The sequence below is a fragment of the Ambystoma mexicanum genome, chromosome 1p (genome assembly GCF_040938575.1).
Source record: "Ambystoma mexicanum isolate Mex_15411 chromosome 1p, UKY_AmexF1_1, whole genome shotgun sequence".
Taxonomy (NCBI): domain Eukaryota; kingdom Metazoa; phylum Chordata; class Amphibia; order Caudata; family Ambystomatidae; genus Ambystoma; species Ambystoma mexicanum.
Genome location: NC_090921.1, coordinates 1,487,646,529 through 1,487,670,429, shown reverse-complemented (window position 1 = coordinate 1,487,670,429; position 23,901 = coordinate 1,487,646,529).

Below are 23,901 nucleotides of genomic sequence, written 5' to 3'. Positions count from 1 at the left end.
TGCTATACCAAGATAGCAGCCCCCACACTGTGTTGTTCTGTGCTTGGTGCAGTTGATGCTGTACCCCCATTGGCTCTGGCTCCTTTGTAATGGGCCAACGAGAAGCCTGCAGGCTTGGCCGTCCCTCCTCCGAAGGCCAGATCCTGGACCCGGACAAAATGCTTGTCTCTTAACTATCCCGCGCATCAGCAAGGCAGCAGTCCCTGGAATGGCACAGCGCCCACTCCCTACCACGGGAGGTTGCCAGGTGCAGCTCCAACACGGCTTGATGGTAAGGTAAGACCCTCTTCGGGCCCTTTCAGGCACACGCAAATCGTCGCTGCCATGAAATTGAATTGCTTCCCTGCCCTGAAGATCGTGGCACTCTACAGCTCTGTTGTGGACTGTGGATGTTACTGCTTGCTAGGCTTCATTTTCGACGCCTACTGCTCTTCTGCAATATATTCGAATTGTGAGCTGCCATACCAAGATGGCGGCCTGCACACTGTGTTGTTGTGTGCTTGGTGCAGTTGATGCTCTGACCCCATTGGCTCTGGCTCCTTTGTAATGGGCCAATGAGAAGCTGGCAGGCTTGGCCGGCCCTCCTCGAAAGGCCTGATCCTGGCCATGGCAAAATGCTTGTCTGTTAACTATACCGCGCATGGGCAAGGCAGCAGTCCCTGGAATGGGAATGTGCCCTCTCCCCACCACAGGAGGTGGCCAGTTGCAGCTCCAACACGGCTTGACTATAAGCTAAGACCCTTCCTGGGCCCTTTCAGGCATGTGCACTCCAGCGCTGCCATGACTTTGGATTGCTTCCCTGCCCCGAAGATCGTGGCTCTCTACAGCTCTGTTGTGGACTATGGATGTTACTGCTTGCTAGGCTGCATTTTCGACGGCTACTGACCTTCTGCAATATAATTGAACTGCGAACTACTATACCAAGATGGCGGCCCGCACACTGTTGTGTGCTTGGTGCAGTTGATGCTCTGCCCCCATTGGCTCTAGCTCTTTCGTAATGCTCCAATGAGAAGCCGGTAGGCTTGACCGGCCCTCATCCAAATCCCAGATCCTGGCCCCAGACAAAGTGCTCCTGTCTTCACTATCCCGTGCATCGGCAGAGCAGCAGTCCCTGTATTGGCACTGCACACTCTCCCTACCACGGTAGGTTGTCAGGTGCAGCTTCAACATGGCTTGACGATAAGGTAAGACCCTCACTGGGCCCTTTCAGGCACACGCACATCGGCGCAGCCATGAGATTGAATTACTTCCCTGCCCTGGAGAACGTGGCACTCTACAGCTCTGTTGTGGACTGTGGATGTTACTGCTTACTAGGCTGCATTTTCGACGGCATCTTCCCTACTCCAATATATTCGAACAGCGAGCTGCCATACCAAGATGGCCGCCCGCACACTGTGTTGTTGTGTGCTTGGTGCAGTTGATGCTCTGACCCCATTGGCTCCTTTGTAATGGGCCAATGAGAAGCCGGCAGGCTTGGCCGGCCCTCCCCCAAAGCCCTGATCCTGGCCCTGGACAAAATGCTTGTCTCTTAACTATCCCGCGCATCGGCAAGGCAGCAGGCCCTGGAATGGGACTGTGCCCTCTCCCTACCACACGAGGTGACCACGTGCAGCTCCAACAAGGCTTGATGATAAGGTAAGACCATCCCTGTGCCCTTTCAGGCACACGCACGTCAGCACTGCCATGACTTTCAATTGCTTCTCTGCCCTGAAGATCGTGGCACTCTACAGCTCTGTTGTGGACTATGGATGTTACTACTTGCTAGGCTGCATTTTCGACGGCAACTGCCCTACTGCAATATATTCCAACTGCAAGCTGCCATACCAAGATGTGCTGTCTGCACACTGTTGTGTGCTTGGTGTTGTTGATGCTCTGCCCCCATTGGCTCTAGTTCCTTTGTAATGGGCCAATGAGAAGCCGGCAGGCTTGGCCGGCCCTCTCCAAAGGCCCCATCCTGGCCCTGGACAAAATGCTTGTCTCTTAACTATCCCGCGCATCGGCAAGGCAGCAGTCCCTAGAATGGGACTGCGCCCTCTGCATACCATGGGAGGTGCCCAGGTGCAGTTCCAACACGGCTTGCCGATAAGGTAAGACCCTCCATGGGCCCTTTCTGCCATGAATTTGAATTGCTTCCCTGCCCTGAAGATCGTGGCAATCTATAGCTCTGTTGTGGACTATGGATGTTACTGCTTGCTAGTCTGCATTTTCGACAGCTACTGCCCTTCTGCAATATATTCGAACTGCGAGCTGCTATACCAAGATGGCAGCCCGCGTACTGTGTGGTTCTGTGCTTGGTGCAGTTGATGCTGTGCCCCCAATGGCTCTGACTCCTTTGTAATGGGCCAACAAGAAGCCGGCAGTCTTGGCCGTCCCTCCTCCGAAGGCCAGATCCTGGCCCAGACAAAGTGCTCCTGTCTTCACTATCCCGTGCATCGGCAGGGCAGCAGTCCCTGTAATGGCACTGCACACTCTCCCTACCACGGGAGGTTGTCAGGTGCAGCTTCAACATGGCTTGACGATAAGGTAAGACCCTCTCGGGGCCCTTTCAGGCACACGCACATCGTCGCTGCCATGAATTTGAATTGCTTCCCTGCCCTGAAGATCGTGGCACTCTACAGCTCTGTTGTGGACTGTGGATGTTACTGCTTGCTAGTCTGCATTTTCGACACTTACTGCCCTTCTGCAATATATTCGAACTGTGAGCTGCCATACCAAGATGGCGGCCTGCGCACTGTGTTGTTATGTGCTTGGTGCAGTTTAAGCTCTGCCCCCATTGGCTCTAGTGCCTTTTTAATGGGCTAATTAGAAGCCGGCAGGCTTGGCCGGCCCTCCTCCAAAGGCCTGATGCTGGCCATGAACAAAATGCTTGTCTCTTAACTATCCCGTGCATCGACCAGGCAGCATTCCCTGGAATGGGACTGCGCCCTCTACCTACCACAAGAGGTGGCCAGGTGCAGCTCCAGCATGGCTTGACGATAAGGTAAGACCCTCCCTGGGCCCTTTCAGGCACGCGCATGTCGGCGCTGCCATGACTTTGAATTGCTTCCCTGCCCTGAAGATCATGGCACTCTATAGCTCTGTTGTGGACCATGGATGTTACTGCTTCGCTAGTCTGCATTTTCGAGAGCTACTGCCCTTCTGCAATGTATTCGAACTGCGAGCTGCCATACCAAAATGGCAGTCCGCACACTGTGTTGTTCTGTGCTTTGTGCAGTTGATGCTCTGACTCCATTGGCTCTTGCTCCTTTGTAATGGGCCAATGAGAAGCCGGCATGCTTCGCCAAAGGCTTGATCCTGGCCCGGATAAAATGCTCTTCTCTTCACTATCCCACTAATCGGCAAGACACCAGTCCCTGGAATGGCACTGCACCCTCTCTCTACCATGGGAAGTTGCCAGGTGCAGCTCCAACACGGCTTGATGGTAAGGTAAGACCCTCCTTCTCCAGCATGGGGTCTGGCATGGATTCACATGCTCATGAATATTCCCCGTCGTCAGGCTGGGAATACTCGGTAAAGAAAAAATCAGTATCAGTTTCGTTTCTGATCTGTCTTTCGTAGTAGTAACCAATCACTGATCTCTGCGTCATACTGACCACAGCCAATGACTGCCCTCTACCTAAGCCCCGCCTCTGGCAGCAATCTTCAGATTTTTACCGCACGTTCAAGTGTTGGGAGTCCTCGTGCTTAGTTCTCGAGCTTTTACTGCGTGTTTCGTGCTTTTTCAGGTGAATTTTCACATTTTTTCGGTTAATCGAGCCTCAAGCTCCACCGTTTCTACTCCCGTTAACGGCTACCCGTTGCGGGATTTTCCTACGCCCCTCAAGGGTGAAGATTTCCTCAAATCAACTTCTTGGAGGATTCCAGAAGATTCGCGGCCTACTTCGATTTGGCCCAGGATGCGAGTTCGTCGCCCGGACCCAAGCTGTTTCGCAGCTGCCCTGGATGCGGGCTGCAGAATGTGTTTAAGGAAGACGAACATTCGCGATGCCTCTACTGTCTTCATGGGGACAAGACTCATGTAGAGAAGGACTGCCAGTTCTGCCAGAACTTGTCGGAGCGGACCATGAGGGACCGTCGATCCCGTCTCGCCAGCTGGTTGGAGAAGGGCTCAACGGGTGAGAAGAAGAAGAAAGGGTCAGAGCGGGCTTCTAAATCCTGTGCGGGCGCCCCGGCGACGGGGGCCCAACACCAGGCCAAGCGCTGCGAGTCCGCTGGCTCCGGGAGCGCCGAAAGGTCGGGCTCTTCGGTCGCCAGGCAGGGCGCACCTTCCCCGACACCGTCAACCACGAGCCAGCGCTCCGGTTCGGGGAAGAGGAAGTCCGAGACCCCGGGTAAGCTTCGGGAGAAGCCCCGTCCGATCTCGGAAGAGGGGGAGCGAGTCGTCGCCCCTCCCCCAAAGGAGAAGGCCTGGGTGACCTAAGGTGGTGAAGGCCCCTACCCAGCAGGCAAAGGCCTCTATCGAGGCGATCGTGGCGACTCTGGCCAAGCCGGCAGAGACCCCGCCAGCGGAGACTGCCTCCGGGACTAGAGTTTCCCTGCCGCCAAGGAGGGAATCCTCTTTTCAGCCCATCGTCGTGGCCGCCATGATGGAAGAAGCGAAGGGGGGCACGGTAGCCTCCTCGAGCTCGTAGTCAGCCTCGGAGGAGGAATTGACCGCGGCCGAGAGGAACCTCGAAGTCCAATTCGAGAAGGTTCGATCCCGTAAGGAAGATCCTCGGGAGATAACCGAGGAAGACGAGGATGGCGAGGAAGAGCAGCCTTCCCTTCTGGCGCGGCCGGAACCTAGGCCTCAGGATGGCTCGGCGGCCATTTTGTCTGCGATCCAGTCCTTATGCTCTGAGATAAGGACGAGATTCCCACGGCCCAGGCCGGAGGACCCGCAGCCTGGCCCGTCGGGAAGTCCTCAGAACAAACGACGGAGGACCCAACCCTCTCCCCCGCTCGCCCCTGTAAGGCCTACAGTTCCCTCCTCATCCTCCCACGAGTCGGGAGATGACGGTTCGTTGGGCTCGATGACGGGTTCTGAGGGCGACGACGACGGAACGGGTCTCCCGTCGCACGGGCCTCGCCGCCCGACGAGATTGGCTCATTCCACACCATGATCGCCAGGGCGTCCGAATTGTTCCAGCTCTGCCCGGAGGAGCAGAAAAAGGAAGTTTCCTCTATCAGCGCCGGGAGGCCAAGAGGAAGACTGTCATCGCGGTGCCTCTAATCGATGACATCTGGGAGGAGGGCCTGTCGGTTCTCAAAAACCCCTCCACGGCACCAGCCAAACGGGACCGGTACGAGAAGAAGTACCGGGTCCCCGAAACCGCTCCCCTGTGCCTCAGGGCCCAGCCAACGCCAGACTCGGTCGTCTCGGCGGCGGCGAAGAAGAAAGCGGCGGGGTCAGGAGTCTCGACATCGAATTCCCCGCCGGACGGCGAGGGAAAGAAGTTGGACGCCATGGGGCGGCGGGTCATTTCGTCGGCGGCGACTACGATCAAAGCGGCCAACGCCCTGGCGATCGTGGCCCGTTACGACAGGGAGCTCTGGTTTAAGCTGGCCCCCATATTGGACTTCCTGCCGGACGACAAGAGGTCCGAGGCCCTGGAAATACTGCAAGAGGGCGAGGTGGTGTCGGACCACGCCATAACGGTGGCAACCGATATTGCCGATACCGGGTTCCGCCAGCTGGGCAACGGTGTTTGCCTACGACGACGGGGTTGGCTCCGGGCGACCGACTTCCGTCAGGACGTCCAGACCAGGGTGTTGGACATGCCGTTCGACAGCAGCAACTTGTTCGGGAAGGCGGTGGACGAATCCCTCCAAGCCATAAAAACGGACACGGAGACGGCCCGCGTCCTAGGAGCCCTTCAGCAACGACGGCCCTTTCGGAGCTCCGGAGGCAGACAGGGTGCCTCCAAGGTATCCAGCGGTGGCTCGTCGTCCTACCGCCAGGCGGCACGCTCCTCGTCTCAGGAGGCCTATAGGGGTCGCGGCAAGCAGGGAGCGACTGCCGCCGTCGGCAAGGTGGCCAGGGCGGCAAGGTCAACACCTCCAAGCAGGACTGAACCGGCCGTGGTCTCGGGCCCCCACCGAAGCACCCCGGTGGGGGGCCGGCTGACGAATTTCGTCGGCGTGTGGAAGTCCATCTCCACCGACAGTTGGGTGCTGGATACCCTGGCAAGAGGACACTCTATTGAATTCCTAAAGAAGTGCCCTCACGTTCCACCTGTGGCTAGGAAGGAAAATCACGTCCCGCAACTGCTGTTGGAAGTACGGGCGATGCTCAGGAAAGGCGCCATCGAGCTTGTCCCGAAGAGGCTCCGGGTGCTCATGGGTGTACTCAAGGTACTTCCTCGTCAGGAAGAAGACGGGCGGCTGGCGCCCCATCCTGGATCTTCGTCGTTTGAACAAATACATCAGATCACAAAAGTTCAGGATTGTCACCCTCCAGCACGTACTGGGACAGCTGGAGGAAGGCGACTTTCTATCGTCGTTGGACCTGGAGGATGCATACTTCCACGTTCCCATCCTCAAAAGTCACCGAAAGTTCCTCAGGTTCGTCGTCCAGGGATGCCACTACCAATTCAGAGCACTGCCGTTCGGATTGAAGTCGGCCCCCAGGGTCTTTACCAAGTGCCTAGCACCAGTGGCGGCGCGGCTGCGCCTGCAGGGGATTCACGTCTACCCCTACCTGGACGACTGGCTCATCCGCTCAAGGACGAGGGAACTCACCATCGAACACACTGCGAGGACTGTCCAGCTACTCACAGACCTGGGTTTCGCCATAAACTACCCAAAGTCCCACTTGGTGCCGTCGCAGGTGGCCCTGTTTCTGGGAGCGAAGCTCAATACAGTGAGGCGCCTGGCGGCCCCGTCGGAAGAACGGACGAAGACCATTCTAGGCAAAGTGCAGCGCCTGCTAGCCACGGACGTGGCCAGGGTGAGGTCCATCAAGTCCCTCCTGGGGATGATGTCCTCTTGCATCTACCTGGTGCGCCTCTGCAGACTACGGATGCGCCCTCTTCAAGAATTTCTCGACGCCCGTTGGATGCAGGCGACGGGCACCTTCGAAGACAGGGTCCCCCTCAACGAGGTGTTCCGGCGGGCGATTCAGTGGTGGGGCGTTCGAGCGCACCTCACGGCGGGCAAGGACTTTCAGACGCCGGCGTACCAGGAGACGGTGACGACGGACGCCTCCCTGGAAGGTTGGGGCACCCACACCGGAGATCTCCACGCAAGAGGCCTCTGGCTCCCGGAGGAGAGGCTCCTGCACATCAACGTCCTGGAACTCCGACCCGTGTTTTGGGCTCTGAAATAGTTCCTCCCGTCGCTCAAGGGCAAGGTGGTGCGGATCTTCACGGACAACACCACGACAATGTTTTACATACGGAAGCAGGGAGGCACCAGATCCCCAGCCCTATCGAAGGAGGCACAGGATCTGTGGCACTGGGCGGTCGCCCAGGGGATGTACCTGGTTCCCTTCCACCTGGCAGGAGAAAGAAACACCATCGCTGACTCGCTCAGCAGGGAGCTGCGCGCGTGTCACGAGTGGGAACTGCGCCAGGATCAGGTGGATCAACTCTTCTGACGATGGGGCAAACCCCAAATCAACCTGTTCGCAACAGCGACGAACTCGAAGTGCAAGAGGTTCGCCAGCAGGTTTCCCCAGCCGAGAAGCATGGGCGATGCGTTCTCGTTCCCCTGGGACGGCCTATACCTGTATGCGTTCCCTCCGTTGCCGTTGCTGCTTCGACTCATCAGCCAGCTCAAGAGGTCCCGGTGCAGGATGATCCTCGTTGCACCGGCGTGGCCGAGGCAGATCTGGTTCCCGGACCTTCTGGACTTGTCAACGTCCCCTCCCATCAAGCTGTCGGCGGATGCGGACCTTCTCTCCAGAGAAGGAGGCGCCATTTTCCACCACGACCCGGCGTCGCTGAACCTGCAGGCTTGGCTCCTGCAGCGCTAGAGTTTGGAGGCTACGATATACCGGCCGATTGCAGAGAGGTTCTTGCAAAGGCCAGGGCGTCATCGACTCTCAAATGCTACGGTCATAAGTGGAAGAGGTTCTCTATCTGGTACCGAGCACAGAAGATCAACCCCCTACAGATTACGGCCCCTCAAGTGCTGCCGTACCTGCTATCGTTGGCAAAGGCTGGGCTAGCTCATGCCTCCATTAAGATTCATCTGGCGGCGATCTCCAGATATACCAGAACCACAGGACGGATGTCCCTGTGGTCCCATCGACTGGTAAAAGAGTTTATGAAAGGACTGTTCCGGTCGTTCCCACCGGTGAAGGCCCCGGCCCCGGCGTGGGAACTTAACGTGGTGCTGACCAGGCTCATGGGGCCCCCTTCGAGCTGATGCACTCCGCACCGATGAAGTTTGTGTCGTGGAAAACTGCGTTCCTGGTGGCCATTACCTCCGCACGACGAGTGGGAGAGATCCAGGCCCTATCCTGCAAAGCACCGTACCTGACTTTCCATGCCTCGAGGGTGGTGCTTAGGACGCACCCCTCCTTTGTGCCCAAGGTGCCGTCGGACTTCCATCTTAACGAGCCCTTGGTGTTACCTGTTTTCTTCCCGTCTCCTTCATCGCCGGCCGAGAGGACTTTGAACTCGCTGGATGTGGCTAGAGCGCTGAAGTTCTACGTGGACCGCACGAAGAGTTTCCGGAGGACATCACAGCTGTTCGTGAACTTTGGACCTGTGAATCTAGGGAAGGCTCTCTCGAAGTCTTCTATTTCTAGATTGCTCTCCGGCTGCATCATGCACTGTCACCGGTTGGCTAACCGACCGCTGCCAGGCCGTCCGAGAGCCCATTCGACCAGAGCGATCGCTGCTACTACGGCGTTCTTATCAGGTGTGCCCCTGCTGGACATCTGAAGGGCTGCTACGTGGAGGTCGACGCGCACATTCACGAGATTCTACTGCGTCGATCGGGATTCCAGGGGGGAGTCCAGGGTCGTCCAAGCAGTGCTGCGCAACCTGTTCGCTTAAGGTGAGCCTGGTGAGGAGGTAAGAGATGCTTAATGTTGAGTTTTTTGTATTGCTTAATGTTGAGCCTTTTGCCACCCCCCGTGGTTGTGCATGTGTGTACTGCTATTTATTCTTTATTCATGAGCATGTGAATCCATGCCAGACCCCATGCTGGAGGAGGAACAAGTTACTTACCTGTAACTGTTGTTCTCCAGCATGGGTCTGGCATGGATTCACATGCGAACCCTCCCGCCTACCCCTCTGCGGCTCTTCACTTGGTCATACTGCCACTTCACGTGCTACCAAATCTGAAGATGGCTGCCAGAGGCGGGGCTTAGGTAGAGGGTAGTCATTGGCTGTGGTCAGTATGACGCAGAGATCAGTGATTGGTTACTACTACGAAAGACAGATCAGAAACGAAACTGATACTGATTTTTTCTTTACCGAGGATTCCCAGCCTGACGACGGGGAATATTCATGAGCATGTGAATCCATGCCAGACCCATGCTGGAGATCAACAGTTACAGGTAAGTAACTTGTTCCTTGGGCGCTTTCAGGCACACGCAAATCGTCGCTGCCATGAAATTGAATTGCTTCCCTGCCCTGAAATCGTGGCACTCTACAGCTCTGTTGTGGACTGTGGATGTTATTGCTTGCTAGGCTGCATTTTCGACGCCTACTGCCCTTCTGCAATATATTTGAACTGTGAGCTGCCATACTAAGAATGGCGGCCTGCACACTGTGTTGTTGTGTGCTTTGTGCAGTTGATGCTCTGACCCCATTGGCTCTGGCTTCTATGTAATGGACCAATGAGAAGCCGGCAGGCTTGGCCGGCCCTCCTCGAAAGGCCTGATCCTGGCCATGGTAAAATGCTTGTCTGTTAACTATACCGCGAATGGGCAAGGCAGCAGTCCCTGGAATGGGACTGTGCCTTCTCCCTACCACAGGAGGTGGCCAGGTGCAGCTCCAACACGGCTTGACTATAAGGTAAGACCCTCCCTGGGCCCTTTCAGGCACGCCTACGTCAGCGCTGCCATGACTTTGAATTGCATCCCTGTCCTGAAGATCGTGGCACTCTACAGCTCTGTTGTGGACTATGGATGTTACTGCTTGCTAGGCTGCATTTTCGACGGCAACTGCCCTACTGCAATATATTACAAATGCAAGCTGCCATACCAAGATGGCTGCCTGCACACTGTTGTGTGCTTGGTGCAGTTGATGCTCTGCCCCCATTGGCTCTAGCTCCTTTGTAATGGGCCAATGAGAAGCCGGCAGGCTTGGCCGCCCTCCTCCAAAGGCCCCATCCGGGCCCTGGACAAAATGCTTGTCTCTTAACTATCCCGCGCATCGGCAAGGCAGCAGTCCCTGGAATGGGACTGCACCCTCTCCCTACCATGGGAGGTGTCCAGGTGTAGCTCCAACACGGCTTGATAAGGTAAGACCGTCCCTGGGCCTTTCAGGCACGTGCACGCCAGCGCTGCCATGACTTTGGATTGTTTCCCTGCCCTGAAGATCGTGGCTCTCTACAGCTCTGTTGTGCACTATGGATGTTACTGCTTGCTAGGCTGCATTTTCGACGGCTACTGCCCTTCTGCAATATAATTGAACTGCGAGCTGCTATACCAAGATGGCGTCCCGCATTCTGTTGTGTGCTTGGTGCAGTTGATGCTCTGCCCCCATTGGCTCTAGCTCTTTCGTAATGCTCCAATGAGAAGCCGGTAGGCTTGACCGGCCCTCATCCGAAGCCCTGATCCTGGCCCCAGACAAAGTGCTCCTGTCTTCACTATCCCGTGCATCGGCAGGGCAGCAGTCCCTGTAATGGCAATGCACACTCTGCCTACCACGGGAGGTTGCCAGGTGCAGCTTCAACATGGCTTGACGATAAGGTATGACCCTCCCTGGGACCTTTCAGGCACACGCACATCGTCGCTGCCATGAGATTGAATTACTTCCCATGCCCTGAAGATCGTGGCACTCTACAGCTCTGTTGTGGACTGTGGATGTTACTGCTTACTAGGCTGCATTTTCGACGGTATCTGCCCTTCTCCAATATATTCGAACAGCGAGCTGCCATACCAAGATGGCGGCCCGCACACTGTGTTGTTGTGTGCTTGGTGCAGTTGATGCTCTGACCCCCATTGGCTCTGGCTCCTTTGTAATGAGCCAATGAGAAGCCGGCAGGCTTGGCCGGCCCTCCTCCAAAGGCGTGATCCTAGCCGTGGACAAAATGCTTGTCTCTTAACTATCCCGCGCATCGGCAAGGCAGCAGTCCCTGGAATGGCACTGCGCTCTCTCCCTACCACAGGAAGTTGCCAGGTGCAGCTTCAACATGGCTTGACGATAAGGTAAGTCCCTCCCTGGGCCCTTTCAGGCACACGCACACCGTCGCTGCCATGACATTGAATTGCTTCCTTGCCCTGAAGATCATCCACAACGCCTACGAGAAGGGATCGGTACGAGAAGAAGTACCGGGTCCCGGACGCGGCCCTCTTGTGCCTTCGGGCACAGCCGACCCCAGACTCGGTCGTCTCCGCGGCAGCCAGGAAGAAAGCGGGGGGGGGGGGCTTCGGCCTCTAAGTCAACCTCCCCGCCGGACGGCGAGGGAAAGAAATTGGACACGATGGGATGCAGAGTCATCTCATCGGCAGCAACGACGATTAAGGCTGCCAACGCCTTGGCTATCGTAGCCCGCTACGACAGGGAGTTGTGGTACAAAATCGCCCCTCTGCTGGACTTCTTACCAGACGACAAGAGGGCGGAGGCTCTAGAGATCTTGCAGGAAGGAGAAGTGGCGTCGGACCACGCCATTACGATATCGACGGACATCGCTGACACTGGATTTCGTCAGTTGGGCAACGGCGTGTGCCTTAGACGGCATGGATGGCTCAAGGCAACTGACTTCCGTCAGGACGTGCAGACCAGAGTCTTGGACATGCCGTTCAACGGGAGCAACCTGTTTGGGAAAACAGTGGACGATTCCCTACAAGCCATCAAGACGGACATGGAGACGGTCCGGGCTCTTGGTGTTCTCCAGCAACGGCGGCCGCCCTTTCGGAGCGGCGGAGGCAAGCAGGGTGCCTCCAAAGGTTCCGACGGCGGATTTTCCACCTATCGTCAAGCGGCCCGTTCGTCGTCACAGGAAGCCTACAGGGGACGAGGCAAGTCGGGCGGACCCCGCCGTCGTCGCCAAGGAGTACAAGGCGACAAAGCCTCGTCGAAGCAGGACTGAACCGGCCGTGGGGTCGGTCCCCCACCGAAGCACCCCGGTGGGAGGCCGGCTGGCGAGGTTTGTCAGCGTGTGGGAGTCCATCTCCACCGACCGCTGGGTGCTGGACGCCCTGCCCCATGGTCATGCGTTCGAGTTTCTAAAGAAGTGCCCGCGCATACCCCCCATGGCCAGGAAGGAACATCACGTCCCTCAAATTCTCTTGGAGGTAAAGGCGATGCTCAGGAAAGGCGCCATCGAGCTCGTCCCAAAGAGGCTCCGGGGCTCCAGAGTTTACTCAAGATGCTTGCTCGTGAAGAAGAAGACGGGAGGATGGCGTCCCATCCTGGACCTACGACGACTGAACAAATTCATAAAGGCACAGAAGTTCCGGATTGTCACCCTCCAGCACGTCCTGGGTCAACTGGAGGAGGGCGATTTCCTGTCGTTGTTGGATTTGGAGGATGCCTACTTCCATATCCCCATCCTAAAGGGGCACCGAAAGTTTCTCAGATTCGTGGTCCAAGGGCGTCAATACCAGTTCAGAGCCCTTCCCTTCGGATTGAGGTCGGCACCCAGGGTGTTCACCAAGTGCCTCGAACCGGTGGCGGCGCGGCTGCGCCTGGAGGGGATCCACGTCTACCCCTACCTGGACGACTGGCTCATCCGAGCAAGGACAAAGGAGCTCGCTGCGGAGCACACGGCGAGGACCGTCCAACTACTCACGGACCTGGGATTCTCCATAAACTACGCCAAGTCCCACCTGGTGCCTGCGCAAGACGCACTGTTTCTGGGAGCGAAGCTCGACACAGTGGCGCTTCTGGCCTCTCCGTCAGAGGAAAGGACGAGGGCCATCTTGGGCAAGGTGCAGCGGATGCTGGTTGCGGACGCGGCCAGGGTGAGGTCCATCAAGTCCCTCCTCAGAATGATGTCTTCTTGCATTTATCTCATCCGCCTGTGCAGGCTTCGGATGCGCCCGTTACAGGAGTTCCTGGACGCTCGATGGCTCCAGACGACGGGCAGCTTCGAGGACAGGATCACACTCGACGAGAGCTTCCGACGAGCGATCCGTTGGTGGGGCACCTGCGCGCATCTGACGGCGGGCATGGACTTCCAGACCCCGGGCCACCAGAAGACAGTGACCACGGATGCCTCCCTGGAAGGGTGGGGAGCGCACACCGAAAATCTGCACGCGAGGGGCGTTTGGCTGCCGACAGAGAAGTCCCTCCATATCAACGTCCTGGAACTCTGTGCAGTGTTTTGGGCCCTCAGGTCCTTTCTTTCGTCCCTTAAGGGCAAGGTGGTGAGGATCTTCACCGAAAACACCACCACCATGTTCTACATCAGGAAGCAGTGCGGTACCAGATCCCCAGCCCCGTCCAAGGAGGCACAGGATCTGTGGCATTGGGCCCTCGCCCAAGGGATGTTTCTGGTGCCGTTTCATCTGGCAGGAATAAAAAACACCGTCGCCGACTTGCTCAGCAGAGAGCTGCGCTCGTGGCACGAGTGGGAACTATGACAGGATCTGGTGGACCGCCTCTTCCGACGGTGGTACACACCCCAGATTGATCTGTTCGCGACGGCGACAAACTCCAAGTGCCGGAGGTTCGCCAGCAGGTTTCCCCAGGCGAGGAGCATGGGCGATGCTTTCTCGTTCCCCTGGGAGGGCCTGTTTCTATACGCGTTCCCTCCATTGCCGTTGCTGATCCGGCTCATCAACCAGCTCAAGAGGTCACGGTGCAGGATGATCCTCGTCGCACCTGCGTTGCCGAGGCAGATATGGTTCCCGGACCTTCTGGACTTGTCAGCGTCCCCGTCAATCAAGCTGCCAGTGGACGCGGATCTTCTCTCCAGGGAAGGAGGAGCCATTCTCCATCACGACCCGAAGTCGCTGAACTTGCAGGCCTGGCTCCTGCAGCGTTAGAGTTTGGAGGTTACAACATACTGGCCGACTGCAGAGAGGTTCTTGCAAAGGCCAGGGCGTCCTCAACTCTTAAATGCTACGGACACAAATGGAAGAGGTTCTCTGTCTGGTGCCACGCACAGAATATTAACCCTCTACGGATTACGGCTCCTCAAGTACTGCCGTACCTACTGACGCTGGCCAAGGCTGGACTGGCGCACGCTTCCATTAAGATTCATCTTGCTGCGATCTCCCGATACACCAGAACCACGGGGCGGACGTCTTTGTGGTCTCATCGTCTGGTGAAAGAATTCATGAAGGGACTGTTCAGATCGTTCCCGCCGGTGAAGGCTCCGGCCCTGGCGTGGGAGCTCAACGTGGTGCTGACCAAGCTCATGGGACCTCCGTTCGAGCCTCTGCACCCAGCTCCGTTGAAGTTCTTGTGGAAAACAACGTTTCTTGTGGCCATCATCTCCGCACGACGGGTGGGAGAGATCTAGGCCCGTTCCTGCAAGCCCCTGTACTTGACTTTTCACGACACGAGGGTAGTGCTCAGGACGCACCCCTCCTTCATGCCCAAGGTGCCGTCGGACTTCCACCTCAACGAACCCTTGGTGTTGCCTGTTTTCTTCCCATTGCCTTTGTCGCCGGCTGAAAGGACTTTGCACTCGCTGGATGTGGCTAGAGCGCTGAAGTTCTACGTGGACCGCACAAAGAGTTTTCGGACGACATCACAACTTTTTGTGAACTTTGGACCTGTCAATCAGGGGATGGCTCTCTCAAAGGCTTCCATTTCCAGATGGCTCTCCGGCTGTATCATGTACTGTCATCGGTTGGCAAACCGACCGTTGCCCGGCCGTCCGAGAGCCCATTCCACCAGAGCGATCGCAGCTACCACGGCGTTCCTATCTGGTGTGCCCCTGCTGGACATCTGCAGGGCTGCTACGTGGAGGTCGACCCACACCTTCACGAAATTCTACTGCGTCGACCGGGATTCCAGGGAGGAGTCCAGGGTCGGCCAAGCAGTGCTGCGCAACCTGTTCGCCTAAGGTGAGCCTGGTGAGAAGGTAAGAGATGCTTAATGTTGAGTTGTTGTATTGCTTAATGTTGAGCCTGTTGCCACCTCCCGTGGTTGTGCATGTGAGTACTGCTATGTATTCTTTTATTCATGAGCATGTGAATCCATGCCAGACCCCATGCTGGAGAAGGAACAAGTTACTTACCTGTAACTGTTGTTCTCCAGCATGGGTCTGGCATGGATTCACATGCGAACCCTCCCGCGTACCCCTCTGCGGCTCTTCACTTGGTCATACTGCCACTTCACGTGCTACCAAATCTGAAGATGGCTGCCAGAGGCGGGGCTTAGGGAGATGGCAGTCATTGGCTGTGGTCAGTATGACACAGAGATCAGTGATTGGTTACTACTACGAAAGACAGATCAGAAACAAAACTGATACTGATTTTTCTTTACCGAGGATTCCCAGCCTGACGACGGGGAATATTCATGAGCATGTGAATCCATGCCAGACCCATGCTGGAGAACAACAGTTACAGGTAAGTAACTTGTTCCTTGTCTCTTAACTATCCCGCGCATCGGCAAGGCAGCAATCCCTGAAATGGGACTGTGCCCTCTGCCTACCACAGGAGGTGGCCAGCTGCAGTTCCAACACGGCTTGACGATAAGACCCTCCCTGGGCCCTTTCAGGCACGCGCACGTCAGCACTGCCATGACTTTGAATTGCTTCCCTGCCCTGAAGATCGTGGCACTCTACAGCTCTGTTGTGGTCTATGGATGTTACTGCTTGCTAGGCTGCATTTGCGACGGCAACTGCCCTACTGCAATATATTCCAACTGCAAGCTGCCAAACCATGATGGCGGCCTGCACACTGTTGTGTGCTTGGTGCAGTTGATGCTCTGCCCCCATTGGCTCTAGCTCCTTTGTAATGGCCAATGAGAAGCCGGCAGGCTTGGCCGGTCCTCCTCCAAAGGCCCGATCCTGGCCCTGGACAAAATGCTTGTCTCTTAACTATCCTGCGCATCGGCAAGGCAGCAATCCCTGGAATGGGATAGAGCCCTCTCCATACCATAGGAGGTGTCCAGGTGCAGTTCCAACACGGCTTGACGGTAAGGTAAGACCCTCCCTGAGCCCTTTCAGGCACATGCACATTGTTGCTGCCATGACTTTGAATTGCTTTGCTGCCATGAAGATCCTGGCACTCTACAGCTTTGTTGTGGACTATGGATGTTACTGCTTGCTAGGCTGCATTTTCGACGGCTACTGCTCTTCTGCAATATAATTGAACTACGAGGTGCTATACCAAGATGGCGGCCCGCACACTGTGTTGTTGTTTGCTTGGTGCAGTTGATGCTCTGACCCCATTGGCTTTGGCTCCTTTGTAATGGGCCAATGAGAAGCCGGCATGCTTCGCCAACCTCCTCCAAAGGCCTGATCCTGGCCTGGACAAAATGCTCCTCTCTTCACTATCCCGCTCATCGGTAAGACAGTAGTCCCGGGAATGGCACTGAGCCCTCTCCATACCATAGGAGGTGTCCAGGTGCAGTTCCAACACGGCTTGACGGTAAGGTAAGACCCTCCCTGAGCCCTTTCAGGCACATGCACATTGTTGCTGCCATGACTTTGAATTGCTTTGCTGCCATGAAGATCCTGGCACTCTACAGCTTTGTTGTGGACTATGGATGTTTCTGCTTGCTAGGCTGCATTTTTGAGGGCTACTGCCCTTCTGCAATATATTCGAACTGCGAGCTGCCAAACCAAGATGGTGGCCCGCACACTGTGTTGTTATGTGCTTGGTGCAGGTTAAGCTCTGCCCCCATTGGCTCTAGTTCCTTTGTAATGGGCCAACGAGAAGCCGGCAGGCTTGGCCGGCCCTCCTCCGAAGGCCCGATCCTGGACCCGGACAAAATGCTCCTCTCTTCACTATCCTGCGCATCGACCAGGCAGCAGTCCCTGGAATGGCACTGCGCTCTCTCCCTACTACGTAGGTTGCCAGGTGCAGCTCCAACACGGCTTGACAATAAGGTAAGACCCTCCCTGGGCCCTTTCAGGCACATGTATGCCGTTGCTGCCAAGACTTTGAATTGCTTTCCTGCCCTGAAGTTCGTGGCACTCTACAGCTCTGGTGTGGACTGTGGATGTTACTGCTTGCTAGGCTGCATTTTCGACAGCTACTGCCCTTCTGAAATATATTCGAACTGAGAGCTACCATACCAAGATGGCTGCCTGCACACTGTTCTGTACATGGTGCAGTTGATGCTCTGCCCCTATTTGCTATAGCTCCTTTGTAATAGGCCAATGAGAAGCTGGCAGGCTTGGCCGGCCCTCCTCCAAAGACCCGATCCTGGCCCTGGACAAAATGCTTGTCTCTTAACTATCCCTCGCATGGGCAAGGCAGCAGTCCCTGGAATGGGACTGTGCCCTCTCCCTACCACGGGAGGTGGCAAGCTGCAGCTCCACACGGCTTGACGATAAGGTAAGAACCTCCCTGGGCCCTTTCAGGCACACGCACATCGTCGCTGCCATGACATTGAATTGCTTCCTTGCCCTGAAGATCATGGCACTCTACAGCTCTGTTGTGGACTGTGAATGTTACTGCTTGGTAGTGTGCATTTTCGACAGCTACTGCCCTTGTGCAATATATGCGAACTGCGAGCTGCCATACCAAGATGGCAGCCCGCACACTCTGTTGTTCTGTGCTTGGTGCAGTTGATGCTCTGCCCCCATTGGCTCTGCTTCCTTTGTAATGGGCCAATAAGAAGCCGGCAGGCTTTGCCGGCCCTCCTTCGAAGGCCTGATCCTGGACCTGGAGAAAATGCTCCTCTCTTCACTATCCCGTGCATCGGCAGGGTAGCAGTCCCTGTAATGTCACTGCGCACTCTCCCTACCACGGGAGGTTGCCAGGTGCAGCTTCAACATGGCTTGACGATAAGGTAAGACCCTCCATGGGCCCATTCAGGCACACGCACATCTCGCTGCCATGACATTGAATTACTTCCATGCCCTGAAGATCGTGGCACTCTACAGCTCTGTTGTGGACTGTCGATGTTACTGCTTACTAGGCTGCATTTTTCGACGGCATCTGCCTTTCTCCAATATATTCGAACTGCGAGCTGCCATACCAAGATGGTGGCCCAAACACTGTGTTGTTGTGTGCTTGGTGCAGTTGATGCTCTGACCCCATTGGCTCTGGCTCCTTTGTAATGGGCCAATGAGAAGCTGGCATGCTTCGCTAGCCCTCCTCCAAAGGCCTGATCCTGGCCCGGACAAAATGCTCCTCTCTTCACTAGGCCACTCATCGGCAAGACAGCAGTCCCTGGAATGGCACTGCGCCCTCTCTCTACCACAGGAGCCTGCCAGGTACAGCTCCAACACGGCTTGATGATAAGGTAAGAGCCTCACTGGGCCCTTTCTGGCACGTGCACAAAGTCGCTGCCATGAAATTGAATTGCTTCCCTGTCCTGAAGATCGTGGCACTCTACAGCTCTGTTGTGGACTGTGGATGTTACTGCTTGCTTGGCTGCATTTCTTCGACGCCTACTGCCCTTCCGCAATATATTCGAACTGTGAGCTGCCATACCAAGATGGCGGCCTGAACACTGTGTTGTTGTGTGCTTGGTGCAGTTGATGCTCTGACCATTGGCACTGGCTCCTTTGTAATGGGCCAATGAGAAGTCGGCAGGCTTTGCCGTCCCTCCTCCGAAGGCCCGATCCTGGCACCATACAATATGCTTGTCTCTTAACTATCCCGCGCATCGGCAAGGCAGCAATCCCTGGAATGGGACTACGCCCTCTCAATACCATGGGAGATGTCCAGGTGCAGCTCCAACACGGCTTGACGATAAGGTAAGACCCTCCATGAGCCCTTTCAGGCACGTGCATGTCGGCGCTGCCATGACTTTGAATTGCTTCCCTGCCCTGAAGATCGTGGCACTCTAGAGCTCTTTTGTGGACTATGGATGTTACTGCTTGCTAGGCTGAATTTTCGACGGCTACTGCTCTTCTGCAATATAATTGAACTGCGAGCTGCTATACCAAGATGGCGGCCCGCATACTGTGTTGTTGTTTGCTTGGTGCAGTTGATGCTCTGACCCCATTGGCTCTGGCTCCTTTGTAATGGGCCAATGAGAAGCCGGCATGCTTCGCCAGCCCTCCTCCAAAGGCCTGATCCTGGCCCGGACAAAATGCTCCTCTCTTCACTATCCCACTCATCGGCAAGGCAGCAGTCCCTGGAATGGCACTGCGCCCTCTCTACCACGGGAGGTTGCCAGGTGCAGCTCCAGCACGGCTTGATGATAAGTAAGACCCTCCCTGGGCCCTTTCAGGCACACGCACATCGTCGCTGCCATGAAATTGAATTGCTTCCCTGCCCTGAAGATTGTGGCACTCCAAAGCTCTGTTGTGGACTGGTAATGTTAATGCTTGCTAGGCTGCATTTTCGAAGCCTACTGCCCTTCTACAATATATTCGAAATGTGAGCTGCCATACCAAGATGGCGGCCTGCACACTGTGTTGTTATGTGCTTGGAGCAGTTGATGCTCTGACCCCATTGGCTCTGGCTCCTTTGTAATCGGCCAATGAGAAGCAGGCAGGCTTGGCTGTCCCTGAGCCGAAGGCCTGATCCTGGCCCCGGACAAAATACTTGTCTCTTAACTATCCCGCACAACGGCAAGGCAGCAGTCCCTGGAATGGCACTGCGCCCACTCCCTACCATGGGAGGTTGCCAGGTGCAGCTCCAACATGGCTTGACGATAAGGTAAGACCCTCCCTGGGTCCTTTCAGGCACACGCACATCGTCGCTGCCATGACATTGAATTGCTTCCTTGCCCTGAAGATCATGGCACTCTACAGCTCTTTTGTGGACTGTGAATGTTACTTCTTGCTAGGCTGCATTTTTGAGGGCTACTGCCCTTCTGCAATATATTGGAACTGCGAGCTGCCATAGCAAGAATGCGGCCCGCACACTGTGTTGTTATGTGCTTTGTGCAGTTTAAGCTCTGCCCCCATTGGCTCTTGTTCCTTTGTAATGTGCTAACGAGAAGCCGGCAGGCTTGGCCGGCCGTCCTCCGAAGGCCTGATCCTGGACCCGGACAAAATGTTCCTCTCTTCACTATCCTGCGCATCGACCAGGCAGCAGTCCCTGGAATGGCACTGCGATCTCCCCCTACTACGGAAGGTTGCCAGGTGCAGCTCCAACACGGCTTGACAATAAGGTAAGACCCTCCCTGGGCCCTTTCAGGCACATGCACATTGTTGCTGCCATGACTTTGAATTGCTTTCCTGCCCAGAAGATCGTGGCACTCTACAGCTCTGTTGTGGACTGGGGATGTTACTGCTTGTTAGGCTGCATTTTCGACAGCTACTGCTCTTCTGAAATATATTCGAACTGCGAGCTGCTATACCAAAATTGGCAGCCCGCACGCTGTTTTTGTGTGCTTGGTGAAGTTGATGCTCTGCCCCCATTGGCTCATTGGCTCTGGCTCCTTTGTAATGGGCCAATGAGAAGCCAGCAGGCTTGGCCAGCCCTCCTCCAACGGCCCGATCCTGGCCCTGGAGAAAATGGTCCTCTCTTCACTATCCCACGCATCGGCTAGGCAGCAGACCCTGGAATGGCACTGCGCCCTCTCCCTACCACAGGAGGTTGCCATGTGCAGCTCCACCACTGCTTGACGATAAGGTAAGACCCTCCCTGGGCCCTTTCAGGCATGTGCACATCGTTGCTGCCATGACATTGAATTGCTTCCCTGCCCTGAAGATCGTGGCGCTCTACAGCTCTGTTGTGGACTATGTATGTTATTGCTTGCTAGGCTGCATTTTTGACGGCTACTGCCCTTCTGCAATATATACAAACTGCGAGCTGCCATACCAAGATGGCAACCCGCACACTGTGTTGTTGTGTGCTTGGTGCAGTTGATGCTCTGCCCCCATTGGCTCTAGCTCCTTTGTAATAGGCCAATGAGAAGCCGACAGGCTTGGCCGGCCATCCTCCAAAGACCCTGGAATGGGACTTCGCCCTCTCCCTACCACGAGAGGTGGTAAGGTGCAGCTCCAACACGGCTTGACGATAAGGTAAGACTCTCCCTGGGCCCTTTCAGGCACGTGCACGTCAGCACTGCCATGACTTTGAATTGCTTCCCTGCCCTGAAGATCGTGGCACTCTACAGCTCTGTTGTGGACTATGGATGTTACTGCTTGCTATGCTGCATTTTCGATAGCAACTGCCCTACTGCAATATATACCAACTGCAAGCTGCCATACCAAGATGGCTGCCTGCACACTGTTGTGTGCTTGGTGCAGTTGATGCTCTGCCCACATTGGCTCTAGCTCCTTTGTAATGGTCCAATGAGAAGCCGGTAGGCTTGGCCAGCCCTCATCCGAAGCCCAGATCCTGGCCCGGACAAAATGCTCCTCTCTTCACTATCCCACTCATCGGCAAGGCAGCAGTCCCTGGAATGGCACTGCGCCCTCTCTACCACGGGAGGTTGCCAGGTGCAGCTCCAGCACGGCTTGATGATAAGTAAGACCCTCCCTGGGCCCTTTCAGGCACACGCACATCGTCGCTGCCATGAAATTGAATTGCTTCCCTGCCCTGAAGATTGTGGCACTCCAAAGCTCTGTTGTGGACTGGTAATGTTAATGCTTGCTAGGCTGCATTTTCGAAGCCTACTGCCCTTCTACAATATATTCGAAATGTGAGCTGCCATACCAAGATGGCGGCCTGCACACTGTGTTGTTATGTGCTTGGAGCAGTTGATGCTCTGACCCCATTGGCTCTGGCTCCTTTGTAATCGGCCAATGAGAAGCAGGCAGGCTTGGCTGTCCCTGAGCCGAAGGCCTGATCCTGGCCCCGGACAAAATACTTGTCTCTTAACTATCCCGCATAACGGCAAGGCAGCAGTCCCTGGAATGGCACTGCGCCCACTCCCTACCATGGGAGGTTGCCAGGTGCAGCTCCAACATGGCTTGACGATAAGGTAAGACCCTCCCTGGGTCCTTTCAGGCACACGCACATCGTCGCTGCCATGACATTGAATTGCTTCCTTGCCCTGAAGATCATGGCACTCTACAGCTCTTTTGTGGACTGTGAATGTTACTTCTTGCTAGGCTGCATTTTTGAGGGCTACTGCCCTTCTGCAATATATTGGAACTGCGAGCTGCCATAGCAAGAATGCGGCCCGCACACTGTGTTGTTATGTGCTTTGTGCAGTTTAAGCTCTGCCCCCATTGGCTCTTGTTCCTTTGTAATGTGCTAACGAGAAGCCGGCAGGCTTGGCCGGCCGTCCTCCGAAGGCCTGATCCTGGACCCGGACAAAATGTTCCTCTCTTCACTATCCTGCGCATCGACCAGGCAGCAGTCCCTGGAATGGCACTGCGATCTCCCCCTACTACGGAAGGTTGCCAGGTGCAGCTCCAACACGGCTTGACAATAAGGTAAGACCCTCCCTGGGCCCTTTCAGGCACATGCACATTGTTGCTGCCATGACTTTGAATTGCTTTCCTGCCCAGAAGATCGTGGCACTCTACAGCTCTGTTGTGGACTGGGGATGTTACTGCTTGTTAGGCTGCATTTTCGACAGCTACTGCTCTTCTGAAATATATTCGAACTGCGAGCTGCTATACCAAAATTGGCAGCCCGCACGCTGTTTTTGTGTGCTTGGTGAAGTTGATGCTCTGCCCCCATTGGCTCATTGGCTCTGGCTCCTTTGTAATGGGCCAATGAGAAGCCAGCAGGCTTGGCCAGCCCTCCTCCAACGGCCCGATCCTGGCCCTGGAGAAAATGGTCCTCTCTTCACTATCCCACGCATCGGCTAGGCAGCAGACCCTGGAATGGCACTGCGCCCTCTCCCTACCACAGGAGGTTGCCATGTGCAGCTCCACCACTGCTTGACGATAAGGTAAGACCCTCCCTGGGCCCTTTCAGGCATGTGCACATCGTTGCTGCCATGACATTGAATTGCTTCCCTGCCCTGAAGATCGTGGCGCTCTACAGCTCTGTTGTGGACTATGTATGTTATTGCTTGCTAGGCTGCATTTTTGACGGCTACTGCCCTTCTGCAATATATACAAACTGCGAGCTGCCATACCAAGATGGCAACCCGCACACTGTGTTGTTGTGTGCTTGGTGCAGTTGATGCTCTGCCCCCATTGGCTCTAGCTCCTTTGTAATAGGCCAATGAGAAGCCGACAGGCTTGGCCGGCCATCCTCCAAAGACCCTGGAATGGGACTTCGCCCTCTCCCTACCACGAGAGGTGGTAAGGTGCAGCTCCAACACGGCTTGACGATAAGGTAAGACTCTCCCTGGGCCCTTTCAGGCACGTGCACGTCAGCACTGCCATGACTTTGAATTGCTTCCCTGCCCTGAAGATCGTGGCACTCTACAGCTCTGTTGTGGACTATGGATGTTACTGCTTGCTATGCTGCATTTTCGATAGCAACTGCCCTACTGCAATATATACCAACTGCAAGCTGCCATACCAAGATGGCTGCCTGCACACTGTTGTGTGCTTGGTGCAGTTGATGCTCTGCCCACATTGGCTCTAGCTCCTTTGTAATGGTCCAATGAGAAGCCGGTAGGCTTGGCCAGCCCTCATCCGAAGCCCAGATCCTGGCCCCGGACAAAGTGCTCCTCTCTTCACTATCCCGTGCATCGGCAGGGTAGCAGTCCCTATAATGGCACTGCGCATTCTCCCTGCCACATGAGGTTGCCAGGTGCAGCTCCAACATGGCTTGACCATAAGGTAAGACCCTCCCTGGGCCCTTTCAGGCACACGCACATCGTCACTGCCATGACATTGAATTGCTTCCCTGCCCTG